Below are 9,100 nucleotides of genomic sequence, written 5' to 3' on the forward strand. Positions count from 1 at the left end.
AGCATCTGAGGGCACGATTCGTGATGAACCAGCTTCGCTTGTGAGCGAAGGACTGGTGGAAGTTCGTGACGACGAGCTTCACTCTTGCAGAGATTTCAGAGGTGACGTGGGAGAGGTTCACCACTATGTTTAGAGACGAGTATGTTCCCCAGTGGAGAGGGAACGGTTGGCTCAGGAGTTCTTGGCCCTCAAGCAGAGTACTGATTCTGTTACTGTGGTTACCAAGAAGTTTCATGAGAGGGCGATGTTCTGCCCTGAGCAGGCACGCATGAGCCGATATTTAGGCATTCTGAGGAGGGATAGTCGGGATTTCGTATCGTACTCGACTTACCGGACATTTTCCAAGCTCCAGGAAAATGACCGGAAGAGGGAGATTGAGTTGGAGACTCAAGCCAGGGAGGAGGCCGAGTCTCGGGGGATGGATCGGCGGCCGGCATAGTCTCAGCCGGCAGCCAAGCGGGCAAAGCCCGCCGATTCAAGATCTGCAGGCTGAAGGTCCGCACTTGCGGAAAGTGCGGCAAGGGACATGAGGGGGTTTGTCGATCGGGTGCTCGCTAAAAATGTGGCAAGTAGGGGCATATAGCCAAGGATTTCCCCAAGGGATTTATGGTTTGCTTTCATTGCAATCAGAAGGGGCATTGGAAGGCCGAGTGTCCGCAGCTGCGAGGGACATCACAGGGAGCACAACAGGGATCTGCCCCTACCCCCGTTCGAGCTACTAAGGTTCGGCCGGTGAAGGCCGAGGCACCGAAGGCTCGCGGGAGAGCCTTCCAGTTGACAGCGGAGGAGGTCCACGTAGCGCCCGATGTCGTGGCTGGTATGTATTCTTTGATTTATTTATGTTGATTTTGAGGTGTTGTGCTTATATTATGATATGCGTAGGTACTTTTCTTGTGAATTATGTACCTTCTTTGGTGTTATTTGACTCGGGAGCGAGTCGATCATTTGTTTCCTTAGCGTTTAGTCAACACATCAGTATCCAACGAGAGGCGCTGAGTCGACCTCTGTGAGTTTCTATAGCTGACAAATGAGCGGTGTATGCTATGGATGTGATTCGAGGATGTGTACTCAAGATCTTCGGTGTGGAGTTCCCGATAGATCTGGTCCCGATTGCAATGGGGGACGTGTTTGTCATAGTTGGCATGGATTGGTTGAGCCAATTTGGGGCTGTTATAGACTGCGAGCGTCAGTTGGTGATGATACGAGACACTAGTGGGGGAGTACTTACGGTGTACGACGAGGGTACCCGATGTGGGCCAGTGTTTTGTTCGGATTCCAGAGCGAGACAGGGTTTTCAGTATGGCTGCAGCGGGTTTGTAGCCTATGTGATGGACACACAAGTGGCCGCTTGGAGGCCAAGTCCGATTGATGAGGTTCTGATAGTGCGCGAGTTCCTAGATGCTTTTCCCGAGGAGTTTCCGGGTGTGCCTCCCGAGAGGCAGGTAGTGTTCCGTATCGATTTGGTTCCGGGGGCAGTGCCTATCGCCAAGGCACCTTATCACCTTGCGCCACCAGAGATGCAGGAGCTATCCTCGTAGCTTCAGGAGCTGCTGGGGAAGGGGTTTATTAGACCAAGTAGTTCCCCCTTGGGGAGTGCCGATCCTTTTTGTCAAGAAAAAGGATGGTTCACACCGGATGTGCATTGATTACCGGGAGTTGAACAAGTTGACGGCCAAGAACCGTTATCCTTTACCGAGGATCGACGATATGTTCGATCAGTTGCAGGGAGCGTCTTCGTTCTCCAAGATAGACTTCAAGTCGAGATTGTTGGATTAGTGTCTAAGTCCATAACTATTTTGGTATGTACTTGACCCGATGGTGCATGGTCCTTTTGGGTTGCCTTCACCAAAGCAACTTGATAGGATGAATTATGGAGAGAGATGATTAATTATGATTTATTAATATATTATGAGAATAATATATTAAAGGAGAAATCATATTGTTTAATTAATATTAGTCAAGAATTAATAAAAATTAATTTTGTGGCTAAAAGACATTAATTATACTTAAGGGACTAGAACTGTCAATTGTGTGATAGTTGAATATTGGGCTAATGGACTCCATATTAGAGGGGTGGACGAATTCTATGGGGAAACCCATTAGAAATCGACCTTGGCCTCAAAGGAGGGAGTCCATAGGTTGCTTAGGGCCTAAGCATTCAAATTAGGGTTTCCTTGTTAGATAACCCTAATAGCCTCACTATTTAAGGATCCCTAGAGCACCAAAAACGTGGTGAACTAACTCCTTAGGGTTTCTACACAGTTTTTGGTGCCTCCTCTCTTATCATTCTTCATCCTCTTGATCTTGGTGTTTGTTAGCCATTAGAGGAGTGACACTTGTGACTCTAAGCTTTGTAAAGCCATTACAAGGAGGATTTGAGATTGTTATTGCTGCATAACAATCAAGGTAAGATCTAAACCCCATTCTTATGTTAATATGATTAATTGTATGCTAGAACTAGGGTTTAAAGTCTTGGATCAATTGCATGTACAATAGAGAAACCTAGATCCAAGCATTAGGGTTTGCAGGAGCACATAGGATGTTCTTATGGCCAAAACCCATCAATGGTATTATAGCCTTGATTGGTTTCTATTGTATTGATGCCTTGGTTATTTGTTCAAGCTTCAAAATAGATTTTTTGGGTCCTTGCCTGATGAACTCGGCGAGTTCCAATGTGGACTCGGCGAGTTGCTCCAACTCGGCGAGTCCATAGAGGAACTCGGCGAGTTCGAGCGTCAGAAGGAGGCAGTTTCGAGATTTCTTGTTGTTTTACTTGAGTATACTTGCCTTAATTATTATGGGTCATTAAAATCCGATTTTAAACTTATATTTGAGTATATCCTTGATTAAACAAAAGATATTTACCAATTGATTAGATAATAACTTCCTTATATGATTAAAGATTGATTATATGTATTAATTGGGTAACTTATCTTGCAAGAAATTGATATTAGGTTAAATTTAGATAATTGTTAAATTAATTGTTTAATTTAAACTATTTGCTATTTGATCCTTGATGTTTTGAAATGTTTCAAAACTTGCCCTCAAGTTTTGGAATTTAAAAGTTGATTAAAAGTTTAATTTAGAAATGTTAAATTCTAAAACCCTAGTATTATTTTGAAAAGTTCAAATCACACCCTTTTGGTTTTATTAATTAATTAAAGTGTATAATTAAGAGAGATTTAATAAATCCATAAAGTTTTGGTTTACAATTTAATTAAAATAAAAGTATAATTATTAAATTTGACCACCTAGTATTTTAAAAGTGTAAAATACACCCTATACTATATATAACATTAAAAGTCTAATATATATGTATGAGTAAAAGTCAGTCTTACCGTTAGTAGGCCTCATTCACGAAGCTGGTCTATAAAGGATGTTTAAGGAAATTGCTTATAAATTGGCGATTGAATGGGTATCCACTCTTACCCACCGTACTCTTGACTAGTGGAGGGTCGTTAGCCGAACGGGTAGGATAGGACAGAAACCTTCCATTATAAGTATACTGAAGTACAAAAGTAACTAAATGCTTTTACAAATTCCCAGTCTTAGTTACTTTAGGCAGAAGTGAATTGACGCAATTCCATGAAATTACACTTTGTTCCCTTGCGAAGATGTTAGTGGAGCGTGTGTGGTTAACCGGCACACTAAATGGTTCTAAGCAAAGGTAGCAAAGGGTGACTCAATGTTTTTCATAGTTCGGTGGAGCGTCTGCGGTTAACCGGAACATCGAATAGGGGACTGTAACATGTGGTGGCACCATGTAAGTTTGCATGGTTATTCACACCCGCTTTGTGATCCTCGGTATCCCAGTCACAAAGTAGAGGGGCATATCGAGATTTAAACATGTCATTGAAAAATTCAATGAATCTCAAAAGATCTAGGAATTTTCAATAAATTTAAAACTTAAGTTTCTTTTTCGTTTTTCATGGTGAAAATTAGTGAATCGTCATTCACTTACCTTCAAATGTTCTGCAATTTGGGTTACGGCATCCCTCTCCCAAGTTGTAGAGTATTGTGTTGGGTCCTAGCCTTAATATATCATTTGGGTGATTTATTAAGGACTCAATCAATCAACTAACTTGAATTTTTTTCTCCTGTTTTATAGATGTCAAAGTATGACAACTATAGTCTTCCCAAATCCCGTGGAACAAGCTTTTCACATGAAGATGATATTCCACGATTCGATCGAGGAACAAGAGATCATGCTTCACTTCCTCCACCTCCTCTTATTGTTCTCCCTAACCCACAAGTTCAAAAGATTGAAAAGTTCAAACTAACTCAAGCCCTTTTGGCAAGTAAACATGAAGAAGGTAAGTCAGTGTGTGCACACGTCCAAGAGATGAAGTCATACATTAATAGGTTAAGAATGTTGGGATCTGTTGTCTGTGAGGAGCTGGCTGTTGACTGGGTTCTTCAGTCACTTCCTGACTCATATAGTGAGTTCGTAAGAGAGTAGTATATGAGGAACCATGACATAACCCTCATCGATCTCACCTATATGCTTATTGCCGCTGAATCTGCAATGATTTGGTGCACTGGAAAAGAAAAGTTGATTGGTGGATCTGCCTTCCAGACCTCTATGGATATAGGCAATGGCAACGAAAGGCATGCCATGATCGAAAATTTTGATCATAAGAGAAAGGCAAAGTCAGAAGTAGTTCCGTGTGCTATTCCAAAAGAGTCAATTTGCTTTTATTGCCAAGAGAAGGGTCATTGGAGACGAAGTTTCCCTATTTACCTAAGAGATCTAAGAGATGGGAGAGTCAAAACGTATGGCTCTACTTTAGGTAAATCCATTAACTAACTCTTTTAAGTTCCTATTCTAGATTCTTAATACATGATGTGATAAGATTACAATTGATGTTTTGTAGGATCGAAGACAGGAAAGGAAGCTTAAGGGAAGAAGTAAGCAGAATCTAATCATGAAGTAATGGATTTCGACCGCATTCCCTGAAGATTGGATTGTTGAGCTACTACTTAGAGTTAGAATAGATTGCTAAGAAATATGTATTAACATAGTTTTTCAATGAATTACATTGTAAGGACAAATTTTTCCGCAATAAAATAAATTTTGATTTTATATTATTTATTTATCCTTGCAATGGCGCGTATGAAAAATTGATGTTTGTAAGTTTCTATTATTAGCAATAATGGATTTGATTCTTAATTATGTTATTTGTGGAAAGATCAAGAATTTACCAAATAGGGAAAGTTTCTCATCGCCCAAGTTTCAATTGGACAGAAACTTGGAATCATACAACTTGGTTGCATGATGAATGAGAAATTTCATATTTGGAAATTAGACTAATTCGTTGACAAAGTGTCAAGTGAAGGACTAGGTGATCAAGTACACAAGGTAGTGTGTTGATAGAGTCCACCACAAGAGTAACAAGTATATTCGTCATGATTTACTAAGGTTAAGTAAATATGATTATACTTATGAGATTAAGTGTAATTCTGAATTGATTGAAAGAGTTTCAACCAACAGCAGAACGGATAAGAAGAATCAAGTAGGCAGAAAGATAAAAGTGTCTCTATTCTAAGAAGGGAGAGTACCTTTTATTATGTTTTATGATAGGTCTTAATGATTAAGAACCGTATCTCAATTGATCTTCTAAATGAGTCTTAGTGCAATTGTATGTCTAAGAAGAGGAATCAAGAATTGAAGAAATGGTTAAATCAAGAAGTCAATCATACTTCGTTCCAAAACAAGTCTTAGAGTTAAGATTGTGACATTGAGTGACAAGTCTAAAGAAGGTTTATAACATTCATCAAATGTGGAATTTGGAAAAGGGTTTTCTTATTCTTGCACATTTGAAATTGGTAAGTTGTGATGTATTTGATAAGACAAAGACCAACTAGGACCAATTTTGTGAAGTGTTCTGTCTTGATAAAAGCTACACTAACTCTTGAATATTTGTTTGTCAAGAAATGTTTCTTGACAAGAGAATCTTATATGTCAAGAAGTCAGTGGGAGTCTTAATGTCTTGAAAGTTTTCAAGAACTAATCAAGAATAAACCTTATCAATCATCACTAGCACATGACTTGAGGTTTACAACCTATCATGTTAACAATATCTTGTTTCTGTGCCATCCCAATTAAGTTAATTATGCTTGTGAATTCTATGAGTTCTCATTTGAATGCATAAAAGACAAGGACCTTGATCAATGAAAAGTACATTGATAAGAAAGGGTGAGCTGCTTAACTACTTGGAAGACATGGTGGGCACTCGTGTTACCATAAGGTAAGGAATCAAGACTAAGAAAGTTCGGTCCATAAGAGTTTAGATTTGTCGCAAACTTTGGTTTTGGACAAATTCGCATGGATAGGAACACATACACCATTAAAATCTAAGTGTCATAAGATTCCCTCCTTCATGAAGATGACTGTGAGGAAATGCTTTCACCAAGAGAGATTTTACGAAGATAGTGATTGTGAAAATTATATTCTCGAATTTGATTATGGTTACGGAATCCCTTTCCATAATTAGAATTGTGAGATTTAAAAATTAGTCTGAATTGTTTAGACACACATATGAGCAATCTTAGGCAAAGGTGTATGAGATTAAGAAGCTTTGATAAAAGATTATCAAAGCATTAAGTATTAGAAATATGAACTTAAGAAATTCAATAGGTATTGTTTTTCTGGAAGTTAAGCTGTTTTCTGAATACATGTCAAATCTAGTGGGAGCATAAGTGTTATGCTTATATGATAATAATGATCATGATAGTGGGAGCATAAATGTTGTGCGTGTATGATTATTAAGACAAGTATTGCAATTTAGCAATATTAATTATAGAAAACAAGAGTTATACTTTGCAAAGTCATAAGGGTTGAATAGTAGTTTTGCTATAATTAAGGGAGAGAATATTATGCTTCATTTCAAATCTAAAGGCTTAGGTTGTGGAATGTTAATAAATTTAGTCAAGGATACATAGTGTGTTCTCAAATTTTGAAATTGTGAGAACGTGGCACATAAAATATTATGGTAGAAGATTGTTAAAGTATCAGATCTTTATGTAAGACATTATGTATTGAGTTCCATACACTTCGGGTATAGGATCGATTGCAAATGCTCTAATATTTGACCATTCTAAAAAAATTTCCAAATGTCTAGCGCATTTAGAGGGAAAAAGGACTAGAATCGGTTTTGACTGAAATAATTAAGCAACTATCAAAGGACGATCCAAAGCTCGCTAAGGATTGGTCGCTTGTGAGTAGTTGGAAGTATGGTATTGGATGGACCATATCGACATTATTATAAATAAATAAGATTCTATTAAGAATGAGTTGTCATATGGCAAATATGGAAATGTTTCCATATTGGGAGTTGGATATTGAGAATCAATGTCTAGATTACAAACTTTTATGCAAGAAGAATGTTCAAAGGAATGTACTTTGAGTGAGAGACATTATATCTATATAATTGTTTCTGATAGAGATTGGCCAAATCTTGATGATTTTGAGCTATGACTTTATGAAAGGATCATTGCATAAAAATGTTAGAATCTAGCATATTCCATAAGTAACAAGAATTTGATATTCTTATACTTATGATAAGGATTGGGAGTTGTGAAAGGAGTATGATTGGAAATGTGTTTATTTGATCTATTTCACAAAGTAAGGACCGTAAGTAAAACATTCTGTGCATGCTAAGAGCATAGGACAAGTGTAGTAATAATTCAAGTAAGAAGTTGATTACCCGAAACAACAAATAATGAGTAATCAATATGGTGATTAAATAAAATGTTTATTTATACCCAGAGTTTGGGGCCATATGGGATTAGTATTATTCTTGTGTTTCAATTTGCATTTTTTGACTTCCTGAATAATTAAATTGGTTCAGAACAATCAAATTATTCGAACAGACCACAGTCGTTCATATGTTGGAAGTAGGTATGAATGAAGATTGCCGTGAATTGGTGTGTGGATTGTCTAAAGTGTATTAGACGTAAGCAAATGTTTGCCGCAACGTTCATGAGTGCTTATGAATATGATTTGAGCATTGGATTAAACCCACGCTCACTTGGATCACTTCATGGGTTTTATCACAAGTGATTGGTGAGACGATAATATCTTATATTCTTGAAACCGAGATGTGTGAGTTGTATCTTACGAGTCGGTTCCACATTGATAATATGTAAATGCACCAGTAACTTGGTGTCATAAAACATATTGTTGTGTGTGATTTGGTGAGTGAGTGCAAGCAAGCATTGAATCAAAGTTTATCCGTTCCTTTTATCCAAAGTGGGATGAAAGCGATATATGTGGGCCCCTCGATGATTTAGTGATGAAACTAAGCGCTTGGCCAAACCGGGACTAATTTGATCTGTTCAATTGTAGTCTGTTGTCAGTCGTCATAAATAGGAAATCGAGAAACAACACATAGACAGAGAGAATGATTTAAATCCATGTCTCAGTCTATACGATATCTATTATGGAGGAATATATGATCCCTTATCTAAAGGACACACGCTTCTGATAGGATCAGAGTTGACAGCGGTTTTTGAAAGCTACGATTGCAGATCAGGATCTGAAGTCATACGCAGAATAGTTATTAGACTTATCCAAGTGGGAGACTATTGGATTAGTGTGTAAGTCCATAACTATTTTGGTATGTACTTGACCCGATGGTGCATGGTCCTTTTGGGTTGCCTTCACCAAAGCAACTTGATAGGATGAATTATGGAGAGAGATGATTAATTATGATTTATTAATATATTATGAGAATAATCTATTAAAGGAGAAATCATATTTTTTAGTTAATATTAGTCAAGAATTAATAAGAATTAATTTTGTGGCTAAAAGACATTAATTAAACTTAAGGGACTAGAACTGTCAATTGTGTGATAGTTGAATATTGGGCTAATGGACTCCATATTAGAGGGGTGGACGAATTCTATGGGGAAACCCATTAGAAATCGTCCTTAGCCTCAAAGGAGGGAGTCCATGGGTTGCTTATGGCCTAAGCATTCAAATTAGGGTTTCCTTGTTAGATAACCCTAATAGTCTCACTATTTAAGGATCCCTAGAGCACCAAAAACGTGGTGAACTAACTCCTTAGGGTTTCTACACGGTTTTTGGTGCCTCCTCTCT

The sequence above is a fragment of the Lactuca serriola genome, chromosome 2, assembly GCF_051521515.1.
Source record: "Lactuca serriola cultivar US96UC23 chromosome 2, Lser_US96UC23_V15, whole genome shotgun sequence".
In the NCBI taxonomy this organism is placed as follows: domain Eukaryota; kingdom Viridiplantae; phylum Streptophyta; class Magnoliopsida; order Asterales; family Asteraceae; genus Lactuca; species Lactuca serriola.